Source organism: Delphinapterus leucas, chromosome 15 (genome assembly GCF_059928025.1).
Source record: "Delphinapterus leucas isolate spDelLeu-1000000601 "Yukka" chromosome 15, BTC_Dleu_Yukka2, whole genome shotgun sequence".
Classification (NCBI taxonomy): domain Eukaryota; kingdom Metazoa; phylum Chordata; class Mammalia; order Artiodactyla; family Monodontidae; genus Delphinapterus; species Delphinapterus leucas.
Window position 1 is genome coordinate 23,934,914 of NC_143143.1, and position 14,617 is coordinate 23,949,530.

Sequence of the window (14,617 nt, forward strand, 5' to 3'; positions counted from 1 at the left end):
AGGCAAGAAAGACACATTCCTCCAACATCTTCAGAAATCCTTGGAGCCACAGTGGAGCAAATGGCATGAGCTAAGGCTGGATGCAGAAAGGAGATGGGTGTATTCAGTGACTTAAGAAAAGGTAGGTGCCGTAGTGTCACAGGGGTTAATGGGAAGTGATGTGAGGCTAGGGAGGTAAGCAGGGGTTAGTTTATGGGGAGGTCTTGACTGCCACTTTAAGGATTTTGAAAGTGAAGAGACGGTCATCAAAGAGGTAGTGCCAGGGGGTAACATGATGACATTTGACTTGTAGATTAAAAACAGAAGTAGTTCCTCTTCATCATATATTCCTGGGGATGCTGGCTTCAGTGCTAGGAAATTGGGTCACTTGAGTTGATTATTGCTTTTTGGAGGACTGGGAGTGAGGCAGATGCTTAACGGGCTGACAAGGAAAAAGCACAACCCTAGGGACAGACTGTGGGCTAGTTGAAGACGTTTCCTCTTGTCTTTACTTTTCTTTACACACACAATTCCCACCCCTCTTTCCTAATTGTAACTGATACTGTTTTTAATTTCAAATTCCACTTATTCATTGCTGATATAGGGAAGCAGCTGACTTTTGTATATTAACCTTGTCTTTTGCAACCTTGCTGTAATAACTTATTAGTTTCAAGAGTTTTTTTTTCTTGTAAATACTTTCAGATTTTCTGCATAGACAATCATGTCATCTGCAAACAAGACAGCTTTATTTTTTGCTTCTCAATCTGTATACCTTTTATCTCCTTTTCTTGTCTTATTGCAATAGATAGGACTTCCAGTACAATGTTGAAAAGTGGGGTATGAGGGGACATCTTTGTCTTATTCCTGACCTTAGTGGGAAAGCTTCAAGTTTCTCACCATGAAGTAGGATGTTAGGTGTAGGGATTTTGTAGATATTCTTTATCAAGTTGAGGAAATTCTCCTCTATTCCTAGTTTACTGAGGGTGTTTTTTAAAATTATGAATTCATAGTGGATTTTGTCAAATTATGTTTCCTGCATCTATTGATGTGATCATGTGATTTTTCTTTTTTGACCTGTTGTTGTGATAGATTACATTAATTTGATTACATTACATAATTGATTTTCAAATGTTGAACCATTATTGCATACTTGGGTAAATCTCTCCTTGGTTGTGGTGTGTAATTCTTTTCATGCATTGTTGGATTTGATTTGCTAATAAATTGTTGAGGAGTTTTGCATAAGAGATATTGGTCTATGTTCATAAGAAATATTGGTATATAGTTTTCTGATAATATCCTTGTCTGGGAGTTAAGATGTGTTCTCTCTGCTTCTATCTTCTGAAAGAGCTTGTATAATTGGTATAATTTCTTCCTTAAACTTTTGGTAGGATTTACCAGTGAATTCTGGGCCTGGTCCTTTCTGTTTTGGAAGGTTATTAATTTCTTTAACAATTTCTTTAAATAGGCCTCCCCCCTTTTTTTCCATTATAGGTTATTATAAGATATTGAATATAGTTCCCTGTGTTATACAGTAGGTCCTTGTTGTTTATCTATACCAGTATTTTATATATGGTAGTGTGTATATGTTAATCCCAAACTCCTAATTTATCTCTCCCCTGCCCCCTGCTATCCTCTTTGGTAACCATAAGTGAGTCTATTTCTGTTTTGTAAATAAGTTCATTTGTATCATTTTTTTTTACATTCCACGTATAAGTGACATCATATGGTATTTCTCTTTCTCTGTCTAACTTACTTCACTTAGTATGATAATCTCTAGGTTCATCCATATTACTGCAAAGGACATTATTTCATTCTTTTTTATGGCTGAGTAATATTCCATTGTATATATGTACCACATCTTCTTTATCCATTCATTTGTCAATGGACATTGAGGTTGCTTCCATGTCTTGGCTATTGTAAATAGAGCTGCTATGAACATTGGGGTGCATGTATCTTTTTGAATTGGAGTTTTCTCCAGAGGTCTCCTCCTCTCTTTAAGCAGTAGACCTTTCCTCTTTTTTTACCTCCAAATATTTCTCAGCATGATGACAGCCTAAAGCAGAACTGCTTGGGCTGAGATTAGGAGAGGAGTAAGTGGTGGCCTGGCACTGCCATTCATGCTCTCAAGTACCTGTCACATGTTATCTGAGGCTTGTAGTCTCTCAGAAGTGTCCCCTAGGTGTGCCCTTCTCACACTGCCTATCTACCTGTCCTTCTGTACTTTGTTTTAAGCTGCTTAGGAGCTGGGTTCTCATCTCCCTCATTGTTCCACCCCAGCTCCTGGCCCATCATAAATAAACAACAAATGTTGTTGAATAAATGGATGGATGAACTAAGGTTTCTGGAAGCCACTCTTTACAAATGTTTTGCTCAGGGTCCTTACCTTTGAGTCCTCCACTGTATTTGATGTCATCCAGGGTGCTGGCACCGGGTATATGGGAAATCAGCCCAATTAGTAGAAAAGTTGAAAAAAAATTCAGTGAATGTGGGATGTTTCTTTCCTAAGGGTTACCTTACTCCCTCTGCACGTGGATGGGTTATTGAGCAAAAGTTGTAATATTTTAGATAAACATCTGGCCCTTCTCACAAATCCATTTCTTTTGCCAACTGATTTCCACTCCACTTCTGGGTTCAATTTTAGTGTCACTTCTGAGAAGCCTTCTCTGGCCACCCCACCCCCTCCCTGCTGCTATTCTGCCTCATTATCACCATTTTCTATACTGAACTTATCACAACTTATAATTATATATTTATTTGTGAATTCAGTCTTTCCGATGTCTCTCTGCCCCAGGAGACTGTAAACTCCAGGAGGCTGAGGATCATCCTTGTTTTGTTCACACCTTGTCTCTAGGACCTGGCATGGAGCCTGCTACATAGTAAGAGCTCATTTGTCATCATGAGTCTTGTGGCTTAGCTGAAAGATATGTTACAGGGGTTTCCAAAAAAACTTTTTTTTTTTTTAACAGCAGAACTCCTTTCTTTAAATGAAATTGCTTACACTTCTTTATATAAACCAACTCACTTGTGTGTTTAAATTGGGGGGTGACTGGGGGGAATCTGCTTGCCTTGCCTTCTCCTTGCTGCTCCAACAGGCACCTCCCGGACTGCGCCTTGGCAAGCTTTTCTGAGCCCTCCCTTCGAAAATGCCAGAATGGTCTCTTCACCAAGGGGGGCCCTCTTTGTAGGTTGAAAGGCTAACGATGCAGTCTCTTCTCCCAGCTCCCTACGTCAGCCCCGTGGAGCACTTTGCTAATAGAGCCATAAATCCCTCCTCTAAATAAGCATCCTTATTTGATTTGCTCTTCAGATGACCTCTTCCTGGGGAAGATGCTATGCCTTCCCTGAGTTATGGCAAAGACTCCAGTGGGTGGCTGTGTTGTGTCCTGCTTCTGCCACCTGATAGTCTAATTCCTCTCCAATTTATGGACTTGTCACTTCCCCGGCCAGCTCCCACCTTGGCATAGCTGACCCAATAGCAATATTTACCTGTGTCATTTTGCTCAAACACGGGCATCCCTGCTGAGGAGGCAGCCATCCCAGCCCTAACATCTCATTGACTAACCCTGGCTAACTTTGTGGACATCATCGCGGCAGGAAGGACAAAGCATCAGAAGGTAGAACAGGCGTGGCTCCCACGGGAGTGAAACTCTCCTTGTTGGCTTGAGCACGACTGCTTCCCTGCTGAGAAGTCTCAGGATAACTTCCACCTTTCGAGGGGGTGAGACTGCTGCCTGCCCTCAAGCCCTTCTAGGGTTTCCACGCCCCTCAACTCTCTGTCTGGAATGCTTGCTTGTACATTCCGTGGCGGGTCAGGTGCAATCCCCTTGCTTTGAATTTTACTCCAAGAGTGGCAAGAAATGGAACTGGGTGTACTTTCTATATGCCTCCATTTCCTGGCCTCTGTAATGGGCACAGTCATATATGTCACACCACATCCTGTCTTGTTACCTAGGGCAGAAAAACATGTACACACATTTTGCATGTCATGTCAAGGAGCTGACAGAAGCTGTGAACTCCACCCACTAGCCCTAGGTTAAAATATGATGGGCTGGACAAAAATTGGAAACAACCTAAACGTCCATCAACTGGCAAATGGATAGGCAGATGTGGTATATGAGGGAATACTATTCAGCAATAAAAAGGAACAATCTACATATAATGCTACGACATAGATGAACCTCATAAATGTTTTGCTCAGGAAAACAAGCCATATGCAAGAGACCATATATGGTATGGTCTAGTTATCTGAAATATCCAGAAAAAGAAAAACTATAAAGATAGAAAGTAGATTAGTGCCTGAGTGGGGTGGAGACAGGAACTAACAGTAAATGTGCATGAGGGATAATATTGGAGTGATGAAATGTTATAAAACTGATTTATGGTGATGGTGGCATAACTTGGTAAAAAATTATGCCACCAAAATATCTTGGAGACATCCCAGACCACCACAGTGAAGTGAATATCACAATAAAGTGAGTCACACGATTTTTTTTGGTTTCGCTGTGCATATAAAATTTATATTTACACTATATTGTGGACTATTAGGTGTGCCGTAACATTAGGTCTAAAAAAGCGATGTACATTACATACCTTAATTTAAAAAGTACTTTATTGCTTTTGATATCCAGTGGGGAGTGTGTGATTGTCCCAGGGGATGGGGGCCTAATGGACTTTCGGATGGGGTGGGTGGTGAGGTTAGAAGTCCCACAACCTACAAGGAGTTGCAGGAGCAGAGTAAGAGTGTAAGTATTTCAGGCTATTGGGTCAAAAGTTCTCTCACATACATACTTCATGTTGCCATTGCTGTGTAGAAACATTGTAGGGCCTTACTGCCTCCCATACCTTTATTTAAAAAAAATACTTCATTGCTAAAAAATGCTAACCATTATCAGAGCCTTCAGCGAGTCTTAGCAGTAACATCACAGATCGCTGATCACAGATCACCATCATATAATAATAATGAGAAAGTTTGAAATATTACGAGAATTACCAAAGTGTGGTACAGAGACATGAAGTGAGCAAATGCTCTGGAAAAATGGCTCCAACAGACTTGATCGACACAGAGTTGTCACAAACCTTCAATTTATAAAAAACGCAATATCTGTGAAGTGCAATAAAGCAAAGCACAAGAAAATGAGATGTGCCTTTATGTACATGTGTCTCACGGGGCTCTAGGAGGGCTACATGAGATGCAGGCATGGAAGGGTTTAGGAGTGAAGTGTCACGAAGGCTGTAAGCGCTTTCAAATGGTTCAGCCTATGCCGACAGCTCCGTCAATATCTGTATCTATATTTAAATCTGTATTAGTTTCCTGGGGCTGCTGCAACAAATTACCACAAACTGGGTGGCTTAAAACAGCAGAAATTTATTCTCTCATGGTGCTGGAGACCAGAATTCTGAAATCAAGATGTTGGCAGGACCTTGATCCATCTGGAGGCTCTAGAGGAGACTCCTTCCTTGCTTCTTCCAATTCTGACGTTCCTGGCTTTCCCCAGCTTGTGGCCACATCACCCTAATCTCTTTCACGTTGCCTCCTCTCTTCTGTCTGTGTGTCTCTTATAAGGACAGTTGTCATTGGATTTAGGGTCCCTCTGGATAATTCAGGATGATCTCACCTCAAGATCCTTAATTCAGTCTGCAAAGAACTCTTCCAAATAAGGTAACATTCACAGGTTCCAAGGATTTGATGTGGTTATATTTTTTGGTGGGGGGCTACAACAGTATCCATATCTACATCTATAATTGATATCATCTATATCTGTATCTGTATTATCCATATCATCTACATCTATAGATCAATGGAAAACCAAAGACGTTGAAATGCTAACAGTTTCTGAATCTAAGTTGCAGGTATATAGGTGCTCCTTGTACACACATACAGTTCCTTATCCAAAAATCTTGTGCGCTTGAATTCAGATATTTCTAGAGTTTAGAAAGGCATTTAGGTGCATGCACTGTATATTATTACATCACAGCCTATATCATCAAATATATTAATATGTTTGCAATGATACTTTTGAATAGTCACACAAAGTGGATTAAATAAAGACGTAGATAATTTCATACTTATCTGGGCCAGGCTTTGCTACCAAATGAGTTTTAGCACCAAATGTATGATAAACTTCTGGATTTCAGAGCTTTTTGAATTTTAAAATTATGAAGAAGAGAGGGAGGGGACTGTGCTATTCTTTCTCCATTTTTTTATGCTTGGAAATTTTCATAATAAAATATTTTGAAAAATGAGATCGCGCATGTAACATGCTTAGCACCATGCTTGGCACGTAGCAAGAACTCAAAAATGTATAACTGTTAAAATTAATTTCATAATTATTATTCTTGATGACAGTGTGATAAATCAGGCACTTAGGAGCTGTTGAAGGGTTTTATGCAGGGGATCGATGTGGTCAGGGCAAAGAGAATCTAGAAGGATCCCTAAGGCACTGGCATAGGAGGGAACGGAATTGGGTGGGGCTGGGATGGGAGGGAGACTGGTTAGGAGGCTCTTGCATGGTCCAGACAGGAGATGATGAGAGCAGAGGAGGAAAGCTTGAATTAACCCCACAGAACTTGGTGAGCCTTCCGGAAAAGCAGGATGGATTCTTTTTTTTCTTTTTTTTTTTTTGCGGTACGCGGGCCTCTCACCGTTGTGGCCTCTCCCGCTGCGGAGCACAGGCTCCGGTCGCGCAGGCTCAGCGGCCATGGCTCACGGGCCCAGCCGCTCCGCGGCACGTGGGATCCTCCCGGACCGGGGCACGAACCCGTGTCCCCTGCATCGGCAGGCGGACTCTCAACCACTGCGCCACCAGGGAAGCCCAGCACACGGTCCTTTTTAACGGGTAATATTTCGTTGTATGCATGTTTCAACACTACTCAGTTCTCTCTTAATAAGCATATAGGTGATTTCCAGTTTTTCACTTACAATCATCATTGCAGTTAGATCCTGGAATGTCCATCTTTACTCTGATTTTTGCTCCAAGTCGAGTTGCTGTGACAAAAGATATGTACATTTTTAGGTCTTTTGATATATAGCACCAAACCACCTGTGATTAGCCCTTCCTTTAACCAACCAATTCAAACTACTTTAAGCATCTTAACCTCTTCCCGCCCTCGGGCACATAATCCAGGCAGCAAATTCACAAAGCAGCTATTGCATCAGCTCAAAGAAAGTTAGACTCCTTTCATGTGAACGTTCCTCCCTGCCAATGCACTGTTTAAAGCATCACTTCCGGACAATTTGTTTTATAATCACCAGACCTAATAAAGGGAATTTCCTAGAAGTTAATCAACTGAGGAAAAACTGCAAGGGTTTGGTTTGGTTTTGGGTCGTTGTTTTGGCTAGGGACAAATGGGCTCTTTTTAAAAAGTGAAATTTCCAGAGCTTTCCCAAGCCCTAGTGAATTTCACACCCTTTGGCCCTTGTTTTACACCAACCAGAGGTCCAGCTCAGGGTTGCAATCTTCCTAACAAACCTTCACTCTCCTACCCTCTAAGCCTTTGCTCACAAGGTCATTTTCCTCACCTGGAATTTCCTTCAGGTGGGGTTGCCAGATTTAGCAAATAAAAATACAGACACCCAGTTCAATTTGAGTTTCGGATAAACAGCTAGCGTTTTTAGGGATTCTGCCAGTTGCTGAGTATGTCTATTCCAATCATGAGTTCCAGAACTGGGGAAATAACCACAGGATGGGTTCAGGGGCCAACTGGACCCACTGCGAAATGAACCTAAACTAAAACTTTTGATTGAGAGCCTGACCTCCATAAGCCACTACTCTTGACTGGTGGACCACAGTGATGCCTTGTTCAGAGCCAGTGTCCAGTATCCCCAAAAGGTCTGATTGTTTCCTTTTTTCTGATACAAGTCACCCTGAGAAAAGGCTGTAGGTCCCTTTTTGGAAGGCTGGGAGAAAGACTAACTGTATAAATTTTGGGCAGTGTAGCAAGGTCCTTCCTCAAGGGGACACAGCCTCCCTTTCATTCAAAGGATCCTGGGTCTATTAACTGACTCCAGTCTGGAAATTGCTTAGGGGGCTGTGACTCTCTGTTTTGGTGATTCAAGTTAGACTTCTGTTCACTCGACCTAAAACTCTTCTGCTTGTGCAGATCAAGTAAGAATTTAGTAGATTGCCCATCTGTTTATTTTCTAGTTACACTGTGGTCACTAGCCAACACTATACCAACACCACCTCTGTGAGGTAGACCATTCTGATTACTGTTCTGACTCTGCTTGCTGTCCAGTACTGTAACCACGCCGACCTTGCCTTTGGTGATTAAGTGCTGCCACTTGGCCCCTGACACCCAGGATCCAATTATCCCCCTACTTAAATCTTACTGAGTTTTCTTCTGTGCATCATCCTTGAATCATTCTTCTTTTCAAATGGAAAGAAATCAACTGAAGTAACAGTAAATTTATTTTTGAACTACCATGTGGCAGTGGCTTGAACAGGAAGGTAAGATGGAGAGAAACAAATAGCATGTGGAATATGGAGAGGAGGTAGAATTTTCCAGGCCTCTGGAAAAAATGCTTTTCATCTAGGGACGTTCAGTTCTGGCACTCCCCACGTACAGACCCGGGACAGACATTACTAATCAATCAACACGCTCTTTCCCACTGAACCAAAAGCTACATCAGAATCCGTCTTAAGATGATGCTCCAGGCACCCACCAACAATCAATAAGAGGTGACATAAGAAAAGAGACCTATTTATCGTTCCTTTTATACCCTCTTCTTGTGCCTCAGGTAAGCAATACTACGTACTGAGAAAGAAGAAAGAACTTTCTGAGATAGAGAAAAAACAACTGGTTCTAACTTCCTCAAAACCCACCACAAAAGACGAAGTCTTTCCCATGAGATTATCACAGGGCCACAGGTCATTCTAAGACATGGACTCTGAGAATCCATCCAAAAACAGCGAAAGGAAAACTGCAAAGCTCTAGGTCTGTCCTGGCTTGCTCTGTGTTGGCGATTAGTTTGAAATAAAAGTGTTCCAACCCTCTTCTGGCTACAAAAAATTAGCTTTGCCTCATGCTGCCAAGTAACTCTGAGTCTCACATATGTATTTTTCCAACTTTTAAGTTGAAGCAATAATAAAAAATGAAAGCCGGCTCATAGAAGAGAATAAGAACAAATAAGGTACATGGACCTAGGTCAGTGAGGGCCTGAAGATGGCAATAATAACACCAGTGACACCAATAACAACACAGTATTTTCTATTTGCCGTGCCTTGTGCTAAGGTGAACTACATGGGTTTTCTCATTTCCTCCCTTTGAGGCGAGTACTATTATTATCTGCCTTTTACAGATGAAAAGCCTGGAAGCTCAGAGAAGTTAAGTACCTTGTTTAAGGTCAAGCAGTTTGCAAGTTGTGAGGCTGTGGGATTTGAACCCATACATGTCTGGTTCAAGAAACTGCACTGTTGAAACTATGCATTTCAGATCAGCAGAGTCTTTTCTCTCAGCATGAAAAGATGACCATTTCAAGTTCTAAGCATCTCTCCTACCACATCACTGAGGGCAAGGACTTATTCATCTTTGTATTTCCTATTGCATAGCATGATACCTGGCACATAATCCCATTCACGTTTGGTTGAATTAAAATTTGCTTCAGTTTGAGGCTTTCCAGTTCAGCAGTGAGCTCTGCAGAACAATCGTGGGTTCTTCTAAATCTTCTGCTGCTTGTCCCAGAGCTGGGATGGGTTTTGTTCCAGTGGCCGTGTCACTTGTACTATTGGCGCATACATCCAACACATAGTTTTTCAGCACCTACTATGTGCTAGGCAGTATGATAGCAGGACAGCAGTGAACAAGACAGATCCAGTCTCGGCCTTTAGGCTTGCCTACCAGAGGGAGAGACAGACTTAAGCAAGGGATAATGGTAACACGGGAAAGAATTAAGAGTGGGTAGTACAGAATTGCCTCAGAGGGGCTGTTCAACCTAGACCTGGGGGCTCATGGAGAAGACTCTTGTGGCACGATGATATTTGACACGTGTAATGCTAGCCAGACACCAGGCACGGTTTCTTATTTTAATTCTCCCATCCACTGTCAATTCACGAGGTGCACTGCTCACCAACAGTGTATAGCTGAGAAAATTCAAACCCAGAAACGTTAGGCAACTTGCTCAAGTAAGTGGCAGAGCTGGATTCAAAGCCAGCCTGTGACTATAATTCAGCCCCTCTCCTGATCTACTGCTCTGCTCTTTTTTTCCAGTGAGAGCTGCAAAATGAGCTGGAGTTAGCTTGGAAAAATAGGGAGAGAGGACTGTTCAAGCAAGAGGGAGTGGCAGCTGTGACATCCAGACTGCACAGGAAGGGAGGGGAGAAAGGTGGGATGGGAGGGGGCGAGATGGGCAGGAGTCAGAGGTGAAGGCTTTGTAAAGCCCAGTTAGGGAGTCTAGCTTTTATCCTGAGGGTGCCGGTGAGCCATCAGAGGGTTTTCATCAGAGAAGTGGCAGGATGGGGTTTATCCTCTAAAATGATGACTCTGGCTACTGAGGACCCTAATGAGGAGAGGGGTTAGAAATATGCTGAGGATGGAGGTAGGGGACTATCTGGCAGGGCTGGGACTGGGGTGAGCAAGTAGGGTACCCAGGGTACTTGCACGCCCCAAGAGTCAGTGTCCCCTTAAATTTTATGTCCTAGGTACCCCCCCTTGTCTCACCCTAAGTCTAGGCCCTACTTCTCAGGCAGCTGCTATAAGAATCTAGGCCAAGGTTGCATAAGCCAGACCCACAAAGGACGTCAGGGAAGCTGGAAACTCACACAAATGGAAAAATCCCTTTTCCCTCTTGGGTATTTATGTTCATTTCTGACTGTTAGCTTTTATCATTACCAGTTCGTTTTCGCTTTGACATCAGAAAGGGTGGAAAGTTTTATAGGATGGAAATCTTTTTGAGGTTCAGTTCTTTTTTTGTAGATTGACAGTGGAGTAGGGGAGGAAGGGGAGAGAGGAGAGAATGGTGGCGGTGGGAGGAAGTATGACATAGGATTAGATTTTTTAAGAAACAAGACAAAATACCTTCTGTGCAAGAGTAGAACCGAAGGATAAATAATAAGATCAAATTCCAGCAGAGTGGAAAGAAAGCAAAAACGCTACCTTGAAATGAACGACCCATTCTAAATGTGTTAACTGCACTTTCACAGCATTATTATAGTGTGTTTGAGGTCCTTTTGTGAAAGACATAGTTCACTAACTCAGGCTTTAATCTTTAGCCACATTTAATCCAAAGCCCGTAGGAACCTGTGGGGTTTGCTGAGACGCAACCAACTTTGATGCACTTTTAACAGAAAGGATGATTGATGTGGTGCGCTGTAAGCCCTGGGAAGTCCCTAAAAATCATAAAGATTAAAGTGCTTTTGAAGCTGATTTTAAATACGCACATCAGGAGAAGATGGAGCCGATACAACAGAATTTAAATAAACTACTCTTTGGAGATGCTGAAGTGTGTGGGTCTGTAATCTGGGATTGTGAACTGGGGAAGCTTCCAGACCATGAGTTTCTTAGGGAAAAAAGGGCCTGACTTTGCCTCTTATTTATTTTTGTTCCTCTGGGCTGGGTCCTGAGGTTGGCCACACACCTGACCGGACTGAGCCTCAGTCGGCTGTCTCATCACACACACCTGTATTTTCAAAAGCAACTCCTGGCGGGCTCTACAGTCACACCGATCTGGGTTTGAATCCAGCTCCATCCGTCACATTGCTTCACTGTGAACTTGAACAAGTTTCTCAGTCTCCTTAGTGTGAAATGGAGATAATTATGGTACTGGGTTCCTGGGCTGCTGTAAGAATTAATTCATTCATGAGATAGTGCATGTCAAATGCTTAGAACTGGTCCTGGCACATGCTAAGGGCTCAGTAAATGTCAGCTTTTAGTGTCATTAACTACTGACAAAATTAACAAAATTTTAAAAAACCACAACTCTGAGGCTTTGCTTTTATAAATTGAACAATTAAATATTATGAGGTACAAGATATTTTTATTAATGCATACTAAATGATTAAATATTATTAATAGTTTAATGTTTATCAATGTATAGTAAATGATTAGATTCATTACATTATAAATATATCTCTGATGATTAAGAATTAGACACTAAAAAAAAGAATTAAACACTAAGTAATTAAATGGGTTAAATGAAATTAAATGAGATAATACACATAAAGCAGTTAGGACAGTGCTCAATACTCGGTAAACACTGAGTATACTAGTTATTATTTTTGAAACATGATCATTCTTCACCTACCTGGGGTGACTCCTTTAAAATCACACCATTTTAGGGGGATTTGCAGTTCTTCACCTTAACAATTATTCCTCAATCCATATTCTGTCTGTATCCTCAATCCAGTTTTTCTGTTTTTCTGTTCTCTTCCTCCGTTACTGTTAGTCCTAAAGAGGGGAAAAGAGCAGAGGTAAGCAGAGGTTTCACCTGACAGTGTAAGTGCTTATTATGCCTTGTTTTTTGTATAATTCTTTATTTTGCTATAATTTCAAATTTAAGGAACAATTGCAAGAATAACATAAAGATCTTTGATTATAGATTCATCTATATCCAGATTCATCTATTGTTTATACTTCGCTTCACTTGCTTTATCATTCTCGCTCTTCATGTATATGTATATGTGCATGTGTGTGTGTTTCTGAAGTGTCTGAGAGTGTCTTTTTACCCCTAAATACCTAAGAATGAGGTCATTCTTTACATAACCTTTGTTTAGTTATCAAGGTCAGGAACATTGATATACTACTATTGTCTATTGCACACTTTATATTCAAATTTCATCACATGTCAAGCTCTTCCTCACTTTGCTCCTAGTCCAATATTCAACCTACAATCACAAATTCTATTTATATGTCTTATCTCTTTAACCTCCAATCATCTGGAACAGTTCCTTGTTCTTTCTTTGTGTTTCTTTTTTTTTTTTTTTTTTTTGCGGTACGCGGGCCTCTCACTGTTGTGGCCTCTCCCGTTGCGGAGCACAGGCTCCGGACGTGCAGGCTCAGCGGCCATGGCTCACGGGCCTAGCTGCTCCGCGGTATGTGGGATCTTCCCAGACCGGGGCACGAACCCGTTGTCCCCTGCATCGGCAGGCGGACTCTCAACCACTGCGCCACCAGGGAAGCCCTCTTTGTGTTTCTTGACCTTTACATTTTTAAAGAGCACCACCAGTTATCTTGTAGGATAATTCTAATTTTGGGTTTGTCTTATGTTTCGTCATGATTCGATATAGGCTATGCATTTTGGGCAGAAATAGCACTGAAGCATTGTCCATTGCTTTTATAAAGCATCTTGGAGTTTGTATCAGTAGGGGTTGCATTTCGCTGCAAGTAACAAAAGACTCAGTGAACAGTGGTTAAAGAACAAGTCTGAGCCAAGCAGATCCAGGTTGGACCTGGGTACTTTCTACTTTCTACTCTGCTATCCTCTGCCCATTGTTGTCTATGGCAACATGCTAACTGAAAATGGTAAGAGGCTTAAACAAAAATGGAAGGATAAAAATCATTCTCTATGTTCATCTTAACAAGGCCAACTTGTTTATTAGAATGAGAACAAAACTATAATTAATATGCCCCAGTTATTTCTGAGGGCAACGAGGGCCCAGGCCCACTGGGGCCCTTTGGGAGCCACTTAGAGACATGGCTTAGCATCATACCAGCAGAAGGTCGGGATCCAATCCCTGCCATCCATTGGTTGAGGCTGCTTTAGGCACAGGCTCGGGCTGAGCACACCTGGGAAGCCCTCGGGCGGAGGCTCAGTGGTGAGACTCCAGCTTCTGACTGCCTGTGGGAAGAGGAAGTGATTGAGGGGCTGTGGGTGGAGCCCAGACATGCCTGCTCTTCCTCCAGCTTAAATGGACACAATTTTTTGTTTGATTTTTTTACTGAAGTAGAGTTGATTTACAATGTTGTTTTAATTTCTGCTGTACAGCTAAGTGATTCAGTTACACATATACACATTCTTTTAAAAATTCTTTTCCATTATGGTTTATTACAGGATATTGAATATAGTTCCCTGTGCTATACAGTAGGACCTTGTCATTGATCCATTCTATATATGATAGTTTGCATCTGCTAACCCCAAACTCCCACTCCCTCTGTCCCCGCCCCCCACCCCCTTGGCAACCACAAGTCTGGTTTCTATGTCTGTGAGTCTGTTTCTATTTCACAGATAGGTTCATTTGTGTCATATTTTAGATTCCACATATAAGTGATGTCATAGAGTGTTTGTCTTTCTCTTTCTAACTTACTTCACTTAGTATGATAATCTCTAGGTCCATCCATGTTGCCGCAAATGCCATATGCCACTCTTTTTTATAGCTGAGTAGCATTCCATTGTGTATATGTACCACATCTTCTTTACCAAATGGACACTCTTTACATGAGTACAGAGCTCCATCTCTTGCTTCCTTGTTCATGCCCAGCTTCTATGGGGTGACCGTTTATCACTGTGCATGTTAAGCCCATGTCTTTTTTTCTCTTCCTGCTGTCATTCAGACTCTGTTTCAACACCTAAGGCCATAGCCGTTCATTTAAAAAATGTTGTTTGGTCACATACGCCTGCCTTTTCTGTGTTTCTGCTATGGAGGCAGCACTGCATAGTGGCCAGCGTGTGGCCTGTGTGAATGCGGTCAGGTTATCATTACCTTTC

General features: G+C 41.9%; 1 long non-coding RNA gene across 1 annotated transcript in view; it reads left to right on the top strand.

The window, feature by feature from the left end:
• LOC149747410 (uncharacterized) overlaps positions 1-14,617 on the top strand; it is a 186,887-nt gene that overhangs the window by 123,268 nt on the left and 49,002 nt on the right. The window contains exon 3 of the long non-coding RNA XR_016387802.1: positions 1-14,617. This exon is cut by the window's right edge and continues 49,002 nt beyond it. This is a non-coding gene — a long non-coding RNA (uncharacterized LOC149747410).